The 18,881-nt window shown below is 42.2% G+C and overlaps 1 pseudogene; it reads left to right on the top strand.

Annotated features, from left to right (window-relative positions):
- Positions 1 to 12,503: 12,503 nt before the first annotated feature.
- Positions 12,504 to 13,667, top strand: LOC114107237 (ubiquitin-associated protein 1 pseudogene; annotated as a pseudogene).
- Positions 13,668 to 18,881: the final 5,214 nt, after the last annotated feature.

Raw genomic sequence — 18,881 nt, 5'->3', positions numbered from 1 at the left:
ACCTTGGTAAACTTAGATTTAGTAATTGCACAAAGCTAAATCTTAAAGCCTGAGGATTTCACAAGTAAGACATGAAGCCACAGCTCAGATCAAAGTGTGGGACCCGCCCTGCTGCCTTCACAGTCTGCTGTCCCTGAGAATAAGGGGCCACTCCTCCCCAGGAAAAGACACAGAGCAGCCACAGCTGGGCCTCCCGGGAGCTGTCCTGGGGTGTCCAGGGGGACCACCACGTGTGAAGTCTTCACCTAGATGGACACTTAATGCTCTCCTTACGTGGAGCTGGTGACGGAGAGGGCAGCAGGCACTCACACTGTCCCTAGAAGAGTATGCAGATGCCATTGTTCCAGAGCTTCACAGATATCCAGAGTTGCTGGTATTTTTTATTTTCATCATTCTTACAGGTATGAAACAGTTCTCATTAAAAAAACAACAGAGCATTAAGTGATGTGTAGTAGTCGGGTTCATCTCCACAAGGAGGCACATAGAAGCAACATGGTTCCAATCCCCATCCCCTCCCTCCCTCCTGCCCCTTCCCTCCCTCCTCCCCCTCCCTCCTCCTATGCCCCTCCCTCCCTCCTCCCCCTTCCCTCCCTCCTTCCCCCTCCCTCCTCCTATGCCCCTCCCTCCCTCCTCCCCCTTCCCTCCCTCCTTCCCCCTCCCTCCTCCTATGCCCCTCCCTCCCTCCTCCCCCTTCCCTCCCTCCTTCCCCCTCCCTCCTCCTATGCCCCTCCCTCCCTCCTCCCCCTTCCCTCCCTCCTTCCCCTTCCCTCCTCCTATGCCCCTCCCTCCCTCCTCCCCCTTCCCTCCCTCCTTCCCCCTCCCTCCTCCTATGCCCCTCCCTCCCTCCTCCCCCTTCCCTCCCTCCTTCCCCCTCCCTCCTCCTATGCCCCTCCCTCCCTCCTCCCCCTTCCCTCCCTCCTTCCCCCTCCCTCCTCCTATGCCCCTCCCTCCCTCCTCCCCCTTCCCTCCCTCCTTCCCCCTCCCTCCTCCTATGCCCCTCCCTCCCTCCTCCCCCTTCCCTCCCTCCTTCCCCCTCCCTCCTCCTATGCCCCTCCCTCCTCCTATGCCCCTCCCCTGCTCTGCTGCTCTTTACTTTCACCCCTTTATTTACTTATTTTTGATTGGTACCATGTTCTTTACACAAAGGAGAAATCCCTTTTGGAGTATTTTACCTGCACGTGATGTGGTTGTGTTAACTGGGTTCCGTGTTTCCTCCCGGCCCTCCCTCTTCCCTCCCTCTCCTCCTCCTCCTCCTCTCCACAGATCTTCCCGGTAACTTCAGGATATCCAATCCCCTGCCCCACCACCTCTTTCCCTTGTTTTTGCTCTAGCTTCCACAAACTACAGAAAACATTCAACCTTTGATTTTCCGGGACTGGCTTATTTCACTCAGCGTGGAATTATCCAGTTCCATCCATTTACCAGCAAAGGCCGTAATTGCATTCTTCTTTATGACTGAGTGAAACTCCCTTGTGGGTATAGACCACATTTTCTTGAGCCGTTTATCTATTGACAGGCTTCTGGACTGATTCCATAATCCAGCTGTTGTGAATCGTGCTGCTGTGAACACTGAGGTGCTCTCCCACTATGTTGTGCTAACCTTAGTTCTTTGGATAAATACCAAGAATGGAATAGCTGGGTCATATGGTAGTTCCACTCTGAGGTTTTTGAGGCTTCTCCACACTGGTTGTCAGGGAGGTGGTGTGCTAATTTGCTGTCCCACCAACAATGCATGAGTGTGATTTTTTTCCCCACATCCTTGCCAGCATTTATCATTTATATTCTTGATAATTGCCATTCTGGCTGGAGTGAGATGAGGTCTTAGTGTAGATTTGGTCTGCATTCCCTGATTGCTAGAGATGCTGAACATTTTTCATATACTTTTTGGCCATTTGTGTTTCTTCTTTAGGGAAATGTCTGTTTATTTTGTCCACTTGTTGACTGGAGTTTTGTTTTTGGTGTTAGTTTTTGAGTTCTTTATATATGGATATTAATCCCCTATCAGGGAGCAGCTGGCAAAGATTTCCTCGCATCCTTTTGGCTCTCTGCAGCTCTTGTTTCCTCTGCTGTGCAGTTTTTAAACCTGGTGCCATCCCACTTACTGATTCTAGGTTTTATTTCTTGAGCAAGAGGGTCTCGTTGAGGAAGTCAGGGCCTGCCCTGGGATACGTGAGCCAGTGTTTTCTTCTTGCAGTGGCAAGGTCTCTGACCTGATTCAAGGTCTTGGATCCATTTTGATTCGACATTTGTGCAGGGCGAGAGGCCGAGCTCTAGTTTCATGTTCTGCATCGGGACGTCCAGTTTTCCCAACACCACTTGTTTAAAAGGCCGTCGTTCCTTCAACATTTATGTTTGGTACCTTTGTCAAGAATCAGATGGCTTCGTCTCCGTGTCTTCTGTGTTGTATACATATAGTTGTGTGTGTGTATACACACGTGTGTTGTATACATAGTGTATACTGACACTTATATACATATGTACATACCTAATATATACACATATCTATATGTAATAGATACACACATATATGTACATTATGTGTATCTATATGTGTGTATGTGTATACATACGTGTGCATATGTGTGTGTGCATATATATGTGTGTGTGTGTGTGTGTGTGTATATATATATATATATATATATATATATATATATATATATATATATATAATGTATCGCTGTGGTTTGGTTATGAGGTGTTCCCCAAAGCTGCTCTGTTAATGCAGGAATACTGCAAGGGAAGTGATTGGATGGTGAGAGCTGTGACGTCATCAGTCCCTCCCAGTTTGGCTGGACTGACTTGGGGGTCACTGCAGGCTGATGTGGCTGCAGGAGAGGCCACTGTGGCTGCCATGGAATGGTGTGTCTTTCCTCCAGCCTCTTGCCCGCTCCCTTCTCTCTCCTCCTTGGTCACTGTGAGTTAAGCTGCTTCTCCACACCCTGTGGACATGATGTCCTGCCTCATCTGGGGCCCAGAGAAATGGAGCTATCTTTCTGTGGACTGAGACCTCTGAAACTATGAGCTCCAAGTAAACTCTTCTTCTTTTAAGTTGTTTTTATCAGGTATTTTGGTCATGGCAACACAAAGCTAAAACATACACAAACACACACGCACACACACCCCTCTTTCACTATATCTTGTAAATTAATTTTAAAGTTGTTCTGAAGTTTTCAGTAAAAAAAAAAAAAAAAATATATATATATATATATATATATATATATATATATATACACACACACACACACACACACACATTTCTAAAGGTTTTTATGTTCTTAAAATTTTAATTAATTTATTTCTGTTTTCATTTCCTCAATGCTACTCTGAAAATACTGAGGCAATGGTTTTATCATATTGCCCTTGTATTCTGTGTCCTTGCTAAACACCATCCGTTGGTGTTAGAAGTTGCTTGTTTGTTCTGATAGATTCCTTCCTTTTCATATAATAATCATGTAAATAAATGAAGTTTAGACCTTCCTTTTGTGTCTTCATGCATCCATCCCCGCCCTCCATTGCCCTGGCTAGAGCCTTCTGCAGGATGCTCAGGGTGACCGTGTAGGGGTAGCTCCTGCATTACACCCACACCTTGGAAGAAGCCTGAGTGTGATGCTGCCTGCAGGTAATTTTTGTAGATAGTCTTATACAGATTGAGTAACTTCAAGTATTAATTTGCAGAGAGATTCACTGTGAATTGATGGTGAATTTGACTATTTTTCTGTATATATTGCAATTACCATAAGGTCTTCTCCCTTTTTCTGTTAGTGTCAAGAGACTAGTGTCTGAATATTAAACCAACCTTGCATTCCTGTGGTTCCCGTAGCATAGTCCACTGCTGGTTCAGGGATGAAGATGTAGCTGTGGTAGGGAGCTTGCCTCCACCAGGTCCTGGGTTTGATTCTCAGCACCATAAAAACAAGCAAACAAACAAAAACCATGAGTCACATTGTTAGGTTCAATTTATCAATTATTATTAAGAATTACTATTTCATTTAAGTTTGTGAAGGACACTTCCTATAATTTTCTGTTTTTTTTCCTGACAATGTGTGTCAGTTTTACCAAGTCACATTTCCCAAAGGATTTGTCTGTTGATCTAAGTTGTTGGTGCATAAACTTTTGTTTAAGTTGTTCATAAACTTTTCATGTCTGCAGGGAATTTATCAACTTATATTCTTTTATTTGTTACATTGATATAATTTGTGTTTTCTTTATTTCTTGATAAATATTGCTAGTAATCTAAAAGTTTTATTAATCATTTAAAAATATTTTAAAATATTTTATATTGTTTTCTAATTAATTAGTCATGCTTCTAATTTATTATTTACTTCCACTTACTTAAATTTATTTTTCCTTTTCATTTTCTAGCTTCTTAATTTAGATAATCAGTTTTTAAATATTCTTTATTTACATTAGAATTTAAATCTATAAACTTTTGAAAAAAATTCTACTTTGCCCACATTTCACAAACTTTGTATTGCATTTTTATTATGACAATTTTGAAAAGTACTTTTAAGTCATCTTGTATTTTCTTTTTTGCTCATGCTTTATTTAAAAGTTCAGAGACTACAAGATCAACATACAAAAACTGAGTGTACTTTTTGTCAACTAGCAACAAATCATCAAAAAATAAAATTGACCAAATAATTTCATTCACAAGAGCCCCCAAAGAATAGTTAGAAAGAAATTTAACCAAAAGACACATGACTGGTAGAATAAAAATTATAAAATATTGCTGAGAGAAGTAAGAAAACCAACACATCCACAGAGATGACATGGCCATAAACCTGAAGAGGCGGCATAGTCAAGACTTTTACACCCTTGAATCCATCTGCTTTAATCAGCTTTTTTACTGATGCAACCAAAAGACATCAAAAGAACAATTTTATAAATTTACTTATTTATTTATCCTAATTTGTTATACATTATAGCAGAATGCATTACAGTTCACATTACACATATAGAGCACAATTTTTCATGTCTCTGGTTGTACACAAAGTAGAGTCACGCCTCTCGTGTCTTTATACATGTACTTAGGGTAATGGTGTCCATCTCATTCCACCATCTTCCTTACCCCAATGCCCCCTCCCTTCTCCTCCCTCCCCTTTGTCCTATCTAGAGTTCCTCCATTCCTCCCATGCTCCCCTCACCCCCATTATGATCAGCATGAACATATCAGAGAAAGCATGTAGCCTTTGGTTTTTTGGGATTGGCTTGCTTCACTTAGCATAATCTCCAATCCATCCATTTACCTGAAAATGCCATGATTTTATTCTCTTTTAATCCTGAGTATTATTCCATTGTGTATATACCACAGTTTCTTTACCCATTCACCTACTGAAGGGCATCTAGGTTGGTTCCACAGTTTAGCTATTGTGAATTGTGCTGCTATAAACATGGATGTGGATGTGTCCCCGTAGTAGGCTGTTTTAAGTCCTGTGGGTATAAACCGAGGAGTGGGATAGCTGGGTCAAACGTTGGTTCCATTCCCAGTTTTCTGAGGAATCTCCATACTGCTTTCCATAGTGCTTTCCCCAACTTGCATTCCCACAAGCATTTTTCCCCCACATCCTCACCAACACCTACTGTTGTTTGTAGTCTGACTGGAGTGGGATGAAATCTGAGTAGTTTTGATTTTCATTTCTCTAATTGCTAGAGATGATGAACATTTTTTCACATATGTGTGGATTGATTGTACATCATCTTCTGAGAAGTGTCTGTTCATTTCCTTGGCCCATTTATTGATTGTGTTTTTTTTTTTGGTGTTAAGTTTTCTGAGTTCTTTTATATCTTAGAGATTAGTGCTCTATCTGATGTGCATGTGGTAAAAATTTTCTCCCATTCTATAGGCTCTCTCTTCACCTCACTGATTGTTTCTTTTGCTGAGAAGCTTTTCAGTTTGAATCCATCCCATTTATTGATTCTTGATTTTATTTCTTGCGCTATAAGAGTCTTGTTAAGGAAGTCAGGGCCTAATCCAACATGATGAAAATTTGGGCCCACTTTTTCTTTTATTAGACACAGGGTTTTTGGTCTAATTACTAGGTCCTTGATCCACTTTGAGTTTTGTGCATGGTGAGAGACAGGGGATTAATTTCATTTTGCTGCATATAGATTTCTAGTTCTCCCAGCACCATTTGTTGAAGAGGCTATCTTTTTTCCAATATGTGTTTTTGGCACCTTTGTCCTAGTACAAGATAACTGTATTTATGTGGGTTTGTCTTTGTGTCTTCTGCTCTGTACCATTGGTCTACAAGTCTATTTTGGTGCCAATACCATTCTGTTTTGGTTACTATTGCTCCATAGTATAGTTTAAGGTCTGGTATAGTTACACCACCTGCTTCACTCTTCTTGCTAAGGATTGCATTGGTTATTCAGGGTCCCTTATTTTTCCAGATGAACTCATGACTGCTTTTTCTGTTTCTATGAGGAATGTCATTAGGATTTTGATTGGAATTTCCTTAAACCTGTATAGTGCTTTTGGTAGTATGGTCATTTTGACAATGTTAATTCTGCCTATCCAATAACCAGGGAGATCTTTCCATCTAGAAGATGGAAAAGACTTCTTTAATTTCTTTCTTTTGTGTTCTGTAATTTTCATTGTAGAGGACTTTCACCTCTTTTGTTGATTCCCAAGTATTTTTTTAAGCTACTGTAATTGGAGTAGTTTTCCTGTTTTGCTTTCAGAGGATTTGTCACTGATGTACAGAAATGCCTTTGCTTTATGGGTATTGATTTTATATCCTGATACTTTGATAAATTCACTTATTAGTTCTAGAAGTTTTCTGGTGGAATTTTTTGGATCCTCTAGGTATAGAAGAATCATGTCATCAACAAATAGTGATAGCTTGAGTTCTTCTTTTCCTATCCATATCCCTTTAATTTCTTTCATCTGTCTAATTGCTCTGGCTAGAGTTTCAAGAACTATGTTAAATAGAAGTGGCGAATGTGTGCATCCCTGTCTTATTCCAGTATTTTTTCCCCAACCTTTCACCTTCAGTCTGTGGATGTCTTTTCCTATGAGATGAGTCTCTGGGGGGCAGCATATTGTTGTGGTTTTTTAAATCCAATCTGCCAGTCTATATCTTTTTTGTTTGTTTGTTCTTTTTTAGTTAATTTTTAAATTTGTTTTAATTAGTTATATATGAGAGTAGAATGCATTTATGCACTTTGTTATATCATACAAAATGGGACATCAGACGGGACATAATTTCTTTTTTCTGAGTGTACATGTTGTAGAATCATGTTGGCCATGCAGTCACATATACACATAAAGTAATAATGTCCGTTTCATTCCTCTATCTTTCCTATCCCCACATTCCCTCCCCCCGCTTTACTTCCCTGTACCTAATCTAAGGTAATGTTATTCTTCTCTAGTGCCCCCCACCTTATTGTGAATTAGCATATGCATATTAGAGAAAACATTCAGCCTTTGGTTTTTTGGTATTGGCTTATTTTGCTTAGCATGATATTCTCCAACTCCATCCATTTACTGGCAAATGCCATAATTTCTCTATTCTTTAAAGCTGAGTAATAGTTCATTGAGTATATATACCACATTTTCTTTATCCATTCATCTGTTTAAGTACATCTAGGTTGGTTCCATAGTTTAGCTATTGTGAATTGAGCTGCTATAAACATTAATGTGGCTGTGTCCCTGTAGTATGCTGATTTGAAGTCTTTTGGGTGTAAACCGAGGAGTGATAACAGAGTCAATTATGGTGGTTCCATGGTGGCTCCATTCCATGTTTTCTGAGGAATCTCCATACTGCTTTCCACAGCGGTTGCACCAATTTGCAGTCCCACCAGCAATGTATGAGTGTCAGTCTATGTCTGTTGATTGGTGAGTTTAAGCCATTAACATTTATGGTTATTATTGAGACATGATTTGTATTCCAAGTCATTTTTGTTTATTTTTTGTAATTTAACTTGTCTTGGGTTTCTCTTTTGATTGATTTTTCCTTCAATGTAATAATTCAGTTTGCTAATTTTCATTGTTGTTTTTGATTTCTTCCTCATGTAATATTTTGCTGAGGATGTTCTGTAGTGCAGGCTTTCTAGTTGTAAATTCCTTTAACTGTTGTTTTGATGTCAAAAAAGAACCTCTTAAAGACACATCATAATCAAAATGCCTAACCTAAAAAATAAGGAAAATATACAAAAAGCTCTAAGAGAAAAACATCAAGTCTCATTTAGATGCAAACCAATAAGGATCACTTCTGACCTCTCAACCCAGACATTAAAATAAAGGAGGATCTGGAATGAGCTATCCCAAGATCTAAAAGAAAATGATTACCAGACAAGATTGCCATAGCTAGCAAAGATATCTCTGAGAACCAATGAAAAGTTAAAACAAATCATGACAAAGATAAATTAAAAGAATTATGACTACTAAGCCAGCACTACAAAGAATACTTTCCAATAAGTTATAAAGAATAACCCAAATCAGAGGCTACGGATATAGCTCAGTTGGTAGAGTTCTTGCCTCACATTTACAAGGCCCTGGTTTCAATCCCTAACACCACCACACACACACAAAAAGAATAACCCAAATCAAATCCCAAAGCTCCCAAACAGGTGAAGATCACTATAGGAGCAACCAAATATGTGAAAATCAAGACAATTAAATATAGCAAGCAAAAAGTGGCAGGAAACTGCAAACACATATCCATAATAACACTGAATTGTAAATGGTCTCAACTCCCCAGCTAAAACACATATACTAGCAGACTGTAACTAAAAACAAGTTTCAACTATACACTGTTTGCAAGAGACTCATCTCATAGGCAAAGACACCCACAGATTAAAGGTAAAATGAAGGAAAAAATATTCCTCACAAATGGACAATGAAGACAAGCAGGAGTAGCTATTCTTGTCTCTAGCCCCTCCCCCCAAAATTCAAGCAAAAGTTAATCAGAAGAAACAAATAAAGCCACTATGTTGGTAGAGGGGACTATCCAACAAAAAGATGTGACAGTAAATAATATGCTTCAAATGTCAGTGCATCTAATTATGTTTAAAATTATCAACAGATACATCATCACAACATAAAATCAATAAAATATTACTGAGTTAAATAATACTATAAATAAAATAGACCTGAAAGACATCTATAAAATATTTCAGCCCAAAATAGCTCAATTTACCTTTTTGACAGCAGCTGACAGAACCTCTTCCCAAATAGACCATATGTAGTTCATAATGTAAATCTTACTAAATAAAAATATTGTATAATCCTGTGGATCCTAATGGATCAAAATGGAATGAAACTAGAAATCAACAGCAAGAAAAACAATAGAAACCACAAAAACAAATGGATATTGAATAATACTCTTTAAATAAGGCATAGAACATAGAATAAATAAGAGAAGGATCAATAAATTATTAGGAATAAATAAGAATAGATACAATGTATCAAAATCTTTGGGACACTACAAAAGCAGCTCTAAGAGGAGAATTCATATTGCTGGGTGCCTACATTTGAAAAATAGATCCAAAATAAATGAGCTTATGCTCCACCTCAAGGCCTCAGAAAAGGAAGGACAAACTGATTCCAAAATCAGAAGATAGAAAATTAAAAAGAACAGAACTGAAATTAATGAAATTGAAAATTAAAAATTACACAGGATCAATGCAATAAAACTGGTTCTTTTAAAAAATAAAAAGATTAGTAAACCTTTAGCCAAACTAACCAAAAGAATGAGCAAGAAGTTGCAGATAAATAAAATCAGGGATAAAAAGGAGTATGTCACTACAGACACTCTGATTCCAGAGGACCACAAGAGATTATTTTGAGGGACTACAGCTGTGCTCAGTGGTAGAGCACTCGCTAGGGTGGGTGAGGCACTGGGTTCCATCCTCAGCACCACATAAAGAAAATAAATAAAGGTATTGTCCATCTACAACTAAAAACATTTTTTTAAAAAAGAAATTATCTTGAAAATGTATACTCCAATAAACTGGATAGTTTTAAAGATATTGGCAGATTTCTGGACACATGTGACTTGCCCATACTGAACCAGGAAGACACAGAAAGCCTAAACAGACCAGTATCAAGTAATGAAATTAAAACATCCCTGATAAGGTTTTCAACAAAGGAAAGCCCAGGGCCTGAGGGATTCTCAGCTGGGTTCTGCCAGACCTTCAAAGGAAATCTAACAATAGTCTTTCTCAAATTATTCAAGGAAATTGAAAGGGAAGGGACTCTCCCAAACACATTCCATGAAGCCAGCATAACCCTGACACCAAACTGCTCAAGGACCCGTCCAGAAAGAAAACTGCAGACCAATACCCCTGAGAAACCTAGGTGCAAAATTCCTTAATAAAATAAAGCAAATCCACTGGAAAACACATGAAGAAGATAGTATAGCATGATCAAGTAGGTTTCATCCCAGAGATGCGAGGTTGGTTCAACATATGGTAATTGACAAATGTGATTCACCACTTAATAGAACTGAGAACAAGAATCATATGTTCATCTCAATAGATGCAGAAAATGCCTTTGATAAAATCCAGCACACATTCAAGTTAAAAATGCTGAAGAAACAAGACCCCAAGGGATTTACCTCAACACTGTAAAGGGTATATATGACAGACCCAGAGCCAACATAATACTGAATGGAGGAAAAAAAAGGAACATAGTCATTCTAAAATCAGAACAAGACAAAGATATCTACTCTCACCATTCCCAGTCAGCATAATTCTTAAAACTGGATCCAGAGCAGTCAGGCAAGAGATACAAATAGGAAAAGAAGATGCTAAATTATCTTGGTTTGCTTAGGATATGATTCTATATCTAGAAGACCTAGAACACTGTCCTGGAAGACCTAGAGGTCACAGCTGAATTCAGCAGGATGTAAGACCAACATTTATAAATCCCCAGATTGGTTTTTATTTTTTTGCAGGGGGAGGTGTACCAGGGATTGAACTCAGGGCCACTTGGTCACTGAGCCACATCCCAGCCCTGTTTTATATTTTATTTAGAGACAGGGTCTCACTGTGTTGCTTAGCACCTTGCTTTTGCTGAGGCTGGCTTTGAACTCAGGATCCTCCTGCCTCAGTCCCCCAAGCTGCTGGGATCACAAGCCTCTGCCTCTGAGCCTGGCTATAAATTCCCTAGATTTCTGATTCTCCAACAGTGATTCTGCTGAGAAAGAAATCAGGAAAACTATCCCATCCACATTAATCTCAATATATAATAAAATAAAACACTTGAAAATTAACCTAACCAAGGAGGTGAAAGATCTCCACAATGACAATTATAGGACACTGAAGAAAGAAGTTGAAGAAGACCTTAGAAGATGAAAAGGTCGCCCACGTTCTTGGATAGGTGGAATTAATATTGTCAAAACGGTCGTAACAGTCATAGTGTCAAAATTAATATACAAATCCAATGCAATCCCCATCAAAATACCAATTAAATTCTTCAAAGAGCTAGAAAAGAGTCCTTAAATTCACTTGGAAGAATAAGAGATCCAGAATAGCCCAAGCAATCCTCACCAAGAAGAGCAACGCAGGAGACCTGACATTGATAAAGGTGACAGAAAGATACGTGGAAGAAAGACAGCCTTTCAAACAAATGATGCTGGGAAAACTGGAAATCCACGAGTAGAAGAATAAAACTAGATCCCTCTCTCTCACATTGTCACAAAAATCAAATCAAAATGGACCAAAGACTTAGGAGTATGACCAGAAAACTTGCAGCTACTAGAAGAAAACAGTCAACACTGCATCACATAGGTGCAGGCACTGACTTCCTCAATGAGCTTCCTGAAGATAAAGAGATAAGACCAAGAACCAGTAAGTAAGATGCATCAAATTTAAAATCTTCTCCATAGAAAATGAAACAAGAACATGGAGACAAGAGTCTGCAGAACTGGAGAAGGTGCTTCATGCTATTACTCAAACAAGGGGTTAACATCCAGAATAAATAACTCAAAAACCTTAACACCACTACCATCACCAACACCAACAAAACAAATAGCCAATCAATAAATGGGCAAAAGAACTAAACAGACATTTCTTAAAAAAAAAGAAAAGGAAGAAAAAAGAAAAGAAAAGAAAAATAAAAAATATAAGTAGCCAACAAATGCATGTAAAAATGTTCAGCATCTCTAGCAATCAGGGACATGCAAATCAAAAAGTTACACTAAGATTTCATCTCATTCCAGTCAGAATGGTAATTATCAAGAATACAAATAATAATGAATGCTGGTGAGGAAGTGGGGGAAAGGTAGACTCATACATTGTTGATGGGGCTGCAAATTAGTGCAGACACTCTGAAACCAGACATTTCCAGATTTTGAGACACCTCAAAAACTAGGACAGGAGCCACCATATAACCAGCTATCCCACTGCTTGGTATTTATCCAAAATAACTAAAATCAGTACCATAGTGAAGCATCCACCTTCATGTTAATAAGAGCACAACTTACAATAGCCAAGTTATGGAGTCACCAAGGTGCCTTTAAACAGATGAATGGATCAAGAAAATGTGGTACACACACACAATGGAGTTTTACTCAGCCATAAAGAAGAATGAACTTGGGCAAGTAGGACTTCAACACGGCAGGCCGAGGTTCTGGCGGTGGCTGGGTCCGGCAGGGGCGGGCAGAGTTGGAAGTGGTGGCGTTCGCTTTTCCTAGGGGCGTCAGAGCTTAGCGGGGACTGAGCCTGGGAGATCAGCTGGCGCCAGCTCCTTTAGGTTTTTGGGACAAGGCGGCGGCAGCAGTGTTCAGGTTCTAAATGGCTTCTAAGAAGTTGGGTGAGATTTTCATGTATGACTTCTCCCTGGAAAAGAAAACCACTGAGTGGGCTGAAGATCTAAAGAAAATCCAAGAAGCCCAACAGGAAGCAGAATGCAAAGCCGAGGAAGCAGAAGCTAAAGTGAATTCTAAGAGTGGCCCAGAGGGTGACAGCAAAACAATGTCTCCAAGACTCACAGCACAGCCACAGTGCCACCTCCTATTAACCCTATCCTTGCCAGCCTACAGCACAACGGCATCCTCACTCCAACTCGGTCAGCAGTAGCGCCACGAAACAGAAAGTTCTCAGCCCACCCCACACAAAGGCAGACTTCAATCCTGCTGATTTCGAGTGTGAAGAAGACCCATTTGATAATCTGGAGTTGAAAACCATTGATGAGAAGGAAGAGCTGAGAAATACTCTGGTAGGGACCACTGGACCCCTATGGCTCAGTTACTGGACCACAACTTGCCCAGAGGAGGCTCTGGGTCCGTGTTACAGGATGAGGAGGTTTTGGCATCCTTGGAGCCGGCCACCCTAGATTCAAGCCTCTTCATAAACCCAACGGCTTTATAACCTTACCACATTGGGCAACTGTGAAAAGATGTCGCTGTCTTCCAAGTGTCCCTGCTCCCTATCCCTGCAGTAAGCAATATCAAATCTCTGTCCTTCTGAAACTTGACTCTGATGACAGCAATCAGAAGACAGTCAAGCTGGCAAGCCCTTTCCATAGCAAATCCTGCCTCCGCCGGGGCATGTTCCGGAATTCCCTAAAGCCTTCCACCCAAAGCAGTGCCAGTGAGCTCAATGGCTTTGAACTTGGACCAGTACACAGGGGAGGGAAAGTGGAGGAGAGGAGGGAAGGGAAGGGGGACAGGGACCGAAGGGAAGTCCATCAATTCCATGCATATGTGACGCTATCAAAATGAGCTCAACTGTTATGTATAAGTACAATGCACAGAATTAGAAAAAAACCATTATAGTTTTGACTCTAAAAGCTAAATAAGAAGACCACGTTTGCAAAGTTTTATACTGTTGGGTTGGGCAGAGAGCTCCTAGACATTATATCAAAATAGGATCCATGGAAGGAAAAAAAGACATATTGCACTTCATCAAATTAAAAACATTGGTACCTAAAAGATTCTAAGAATATGAATATATTAGCCATTGTGATAGCAGGAGCAAATGTGACTCCATTTTGTTTTATGACTTCATCCTGTAAAACAACCAGGCCAAGAAGAGGGGTCATGACTGGAACAAGATGTTCTTTTCCTTTTGCTATAGAAACCTTTAAGAACACGGAGCTACCTAATGGGGCATTGTTTCTGTAACTAGGGTAACGGGGCTCTGTTTCTGTAACTGGGGTGCCTGGGATCACTGTGATTGGTTAGGCTTCCCTCTGCTCGACTGCACTGTCCTGCTTCTGTAACCTGGCTGGCTTGCATTGGCTCGACCCCCTGAACATCCCTTTTGTGGTTTTCAGGCTTATAAGGAGTGCCCTTGCAATTGTTCGGGGCTGATCAGGGGAACAGCCTTATGTTCTGGTCAGCCGCCACCGGTGTGCTTCAATAAAGGCTTGATTCGATTATACGTGAATGGTCTGGAAGTCAGTTTATGAAACCTTGGGACGAAGCTTTAACTATAACACCATAAATGGTGACAAAGCATTTGTAAATCCTGTATCTGATAAAATATTTGTACACAGAACTCCTGCATCTCAGTAGTAACACCGATAGCAAATCAAATAGTGGACAAAAGCTTTGAACATACATTTCACCAATACAAACAAGTACTAGCTCAAGCCCCGAGGAAATGCTCATTCCATTAGTCATTAGGGGAATGCAAATGAAACCAAAATGAGGCACTGTGTCACTGGCACGGGAGGGCGCAGAGACCAGGGGTGGCGGAGGATTAAAGGAGCTAGGCTCCCCAAAGACCATGTGCAGGTCTTTGCAACATGGAACAGTGGCTTTGGAAAGCAGATGGCCAGTTTTGTTAAAAGTCAAATCACCCAGTGATTCCCCTCCTCAGAGTACACCCAAGAGAACTGAAAACACATGTCCAAAGATATGCACACAGGTGAGCACAGCAGTGTTATTTTTAAGTGCCCTGTGTCAGTGGGTTTTCTGTTTCTATGACAAAATACCTTAGGCTGGGTGCTTTACAAAAAAGCAAGGTTTACTTAGATCATACTTTTAAAGGATGAGAGTTCAAGATTGGGCAGCCTTATCTGTTCACCTCCCATAAAATGGCTGCATGCTAAGGGCCAGGCATGCTGAGCAGACATGCTCTTTAACAGCCTGCTCTCTGGAGAGCCAACTCACCCTTGGAGACCATCAACGATCCCTTCCCAGGGCAGTGCCCAGTTGGACCCACCTCTCACAGGCTCCACCCTCTCAAATCTGCCATATGACGACCAAGCTTTCAGCATGATTTTTTTTTCTTAAATTTCCTAGTACTGGGGATTGAGCCGGAGGTGCTTAACCACTGAGCCACATCCCCAGCCCTTTAGAGACAAGGTCTCACCAACTTACTTAGGCCCTTGCTAAGTTGCTGAGGCTAGTTTCGAACTCGTGGTCTTCCTGCCTCAGCCTCCCAAGCTGCTGTGATTATAGACGCGTGACACCATGCTGGTCAACATGAGATTCTGACAGGCGTTCACCAACCATACCTAGAGGACGGCGAGCGTCTACGTGGAGACCACTGCAAACCCAACTGTGAGTGCACAGACAAGTGTGGGTACTCCTTCAGCTGCGCACTATTCAGTGCTTCAGGGAACAGACGACTGCTGTGTACCCCAGACAGCCCCTGAAAGTGTGAAGTGGAAGACGTGGTCAGATAAAAACTGCAAGTTGCATGACTCCTTCTATAAAAATATGCGGAACGGGCACATTTACAGACTGAGCACTCAGTGATCACCCCGGGCAGGTGGTGAGCGGGGCTCCACTGCAAATGGTCATGAGGAAGACGTGTGGAGCTGAGTCTTCAAGTGGATTGTGGCAGAGTTTGCACGACCTCTATAGGGAGCAGAGAAATGTCTTGTTTAATTCCAGTTAATGGGGGATTTATTTCAGATTTCTTATCATCATTGGATTCTAATTTGCTTTCTTACAGTCAGATAACATACCAGGCAGGGCTTCTATCTTATAAAAGTTTATTGAGATGTTCTCATCTGCTGAGGGATCTACATTGGGGGCCATTTCACTTGTACTTGAAGAGAACCTGTGTCATGCCTGGCCCAGCTTTCTATAAATGCCACTTAGGTCAATCTTGTTGATGGTGCCGTTCAAATCGTTTATGCCCTCACTGGGTCTTTAAAGTGTGTTTTATTTTGGTTTTGTTCCATGTTCCATCAATTGCTGAGAGAGAGGGTTTACTTTTCCCAGCTCGGAGCACAGCCGTCTCTGCTGCTGCAGGTCTGCCTGACGTGTGACCTGGGATGGCTGTCAACTGCTCATGTGTTACTGGCTGCTGGGTTCACTCTTGCGTCACGAGGAAACATCCCTCTAATCTCTGGTTATAACTTTGTCCTGGATTATAGGTCGACCTACATTATCACGGCCACCCAGAGTTCTTATATCTACTATGAGAAGAGTAAGCGTGAGCACTCTGGCGTGGCTACCAGAATGCAGGGCGACTTTGCACTCTTACTTGACTTTATGTTGATTTTTCTCTTTCACAGAGTCTTGCGTTCATGTGTTCTGATGATCTCACCTTTTAGTGTGGCCCGGTTTCCCGGTCATGTCTCTTGTGACTGTTGATCCTGGTGGACTCAGCGGTGCTTCTCGATTCCTTGTGTCCGGTTGGCCCTTTTCTGCCGGGCTGCCTTCCTCACCCCCCTGGGCTTTACCATCACTCTATTCCCATGCGGCTTGTTTCACTCTGGTGAAAGTGAGCGTGCTGAAGTTCGTGGGGTGTGCTGCATGTGCCTTGGGTGTGCTGCAGTCGCTAAGTCTGTACTTAAGGCTATTTCCCCTGGAATTTAAGACCCCTACAGCCATCTCCCTCCCTAAGTCCTGGCATTTCCTGCTCTCCTTGCACGGGCTTCGCATGACCATACGCTGTAGCCCTCGGTAACATTCCCTCACAACAGGCTTTCAGCAATGACTGGTGCCTGCTTGGGCTGTTAAGCTTCACGCCAAGTCAACTGGGAGGTTCCTCCTTAGCACGCTGCCCTGGTGGTTTTGCTTCATTGCTGATGAATTCTTTGACCTTTCATTTTTTATCAGAATGCGTCTAATTTCTTGGCACATGGTGGCGCCTCTTCCTGGCTATGCACGTCAGGCTTCAGAATCTCCCCCTGCTCTGGTCACACTGTAGTCCACCTCCAGGTCAGCCTCCTGGTCTTGATGGGAGGCCTCGTCCCGGCCGCCCCACGATACTCAGTTCCCCTGGAGGCTTCCTCTTCCAACTCTGACCTTCACTACTTGTTTGATGTATGCTAGAATGTGATTCTCTGAATGCATCCTGCTTGGGACTCAATGACCTGTTTTAACTTAATTCCCATCAAATTCAGGAATATTTGACCACTTTTTTTGGGGTATGTTCTGTATCCCATTCCTTCCAGTGAGGCTTCCAACGTGTGTTAGACCACTTGATGTCACCTTCCAGGTCATTCTTGGCTTGTCACCCTCCAGTTAGACATCTCTGCTGTTCTGCCTCCGAGCAGGTGGGCCCTCTGCAGTCAGCCACCCCTCAGTCCCTCCAGCAAGGGTCAGAAATCAGCCCTGCTGCTCCCCAGCACACTTCTCCCATGTTCGCTCACTCTGCAGCCACCCTTGGCTTGGCACCACGTGCATATTGAAAATAAGACCTCAAAGCTCTCTGTTGTCACCCCAACATCTGACCCCCTGTGCCATCTGACCCCCCTTGTGCCATCACTCTGGGCTCTTGCCCAGAGGAGAGTCCTGCCCGGGTCCAGGCCTCTCCTGTGGCCCAGTGACTGGGGCCTGGTTTGCAGCTGCAGTGGGTGAGAGTCCCTTCCCGAGCCGTCAGCTGGAGCTGGTCCCACCTTGGCCCCAGCTGGGTGCTGTCGCTCACTGTTAGGCGGCGTCTCCCTCACGGGAAAACCTCATCTTTCCTTCTATTACACGCAGCCCAGTTCTACGCCTCAGCATGGCTGCCCTTGATGGCTACTTCCACAGCCCACGGGACTTCTGTTCCTTCTCGTGGCTGATGTGTGCTTTGGTTTGGTTGTGATGTGCAGCATTTCTACTGACCCTGGACACGACAGGTGTGCTTTGCTGTGCTCTCTCCTGTGGATCTCTAGTTGACACAGCCCCAGTTGAAAATCCCTCTCCTCGCCGAACTGCAGCCTAGAGGTGACCATGCCAGCCGATGTGTGGCTCCTTTCTGCTCTTGCCAGTCCGCCTAACCGGCGCCACCCCCGTCCAGCTGTGGCTCCCAGCACCCCTCCCTTCTGCAGAGTCAGGCCTTCAGCTCTGGTCGTCTCTTTGGGGGTCTTCTTGGGTGTCTCTGGCCTTCCCAACGTCCACCCAGAAACCTGTGGGGATGTCGGGGGTTGCCCCCAACCCAGGATCCGCTTCCCACACGGCCTCCCAGGGCGAGACACTGGGACATTCTTGGTGGATTTCCCCAGTCACTTCCTCCATTATTTCCCACAGCATCTCCTGAAACTTTCACTAGATGGATTCCTGCTTAATCAACCTGTGAGGCCATCACAGGATCTTTTTTTAAGAGTTCATTTTCCATCCGATCGTAGCTGGTAGGGAGAAATCAGCTCTCTTGTTTGTTCCCTATAGACATTCTGGACTTTCCATGTCTATAAGCACGTTTTTTTTTCTATCTCTGTCCTTCTTATTTCTTCTTTTTCCCCTGGCAGTGACTAAAGCCTTCGGTGCCATATCAAATAGAACTGGAAATAGCAGAAACAAGGGACTTTTAGTGTTACAAGCAAAGCTTTATTAAGTAACCTTTAAATGTGAAAGTTGTTGTAGATATTTTATAGATAACGTTCATAAAAATAATAAAGTTATTTTCTGGCTCACTTTTGGTAAAAGTGTTTAGCTTGAATGGTGTTTAAATTTAGCTGATGTGTGTGCTGCACAATTTCAAGTGATTATATAATTTCTTCACTTATTTCATTTGATAGATACATTATTTTCAAATGTTTGTGCCCTTTG

This window comes from Marmota flaviventris, chromosome 3 (assembly GCF_047511675.1).
Source record: "Marmota flaviventris isolate mMarFla1 chromosome 3, mMarFla1.hap1, whole genome shotgun sequence".
NCBI lineage: Eukaryota > Metazoa > Chordata > Mammalia > Rodentia > Sciuridae > Marmota > Marmota flaviventris.
The sequence above is the reverse complement of the archived record's forward strand: the minus strand, read 5'-3'. Positions and strand labels throughout refer to the sequence as shown.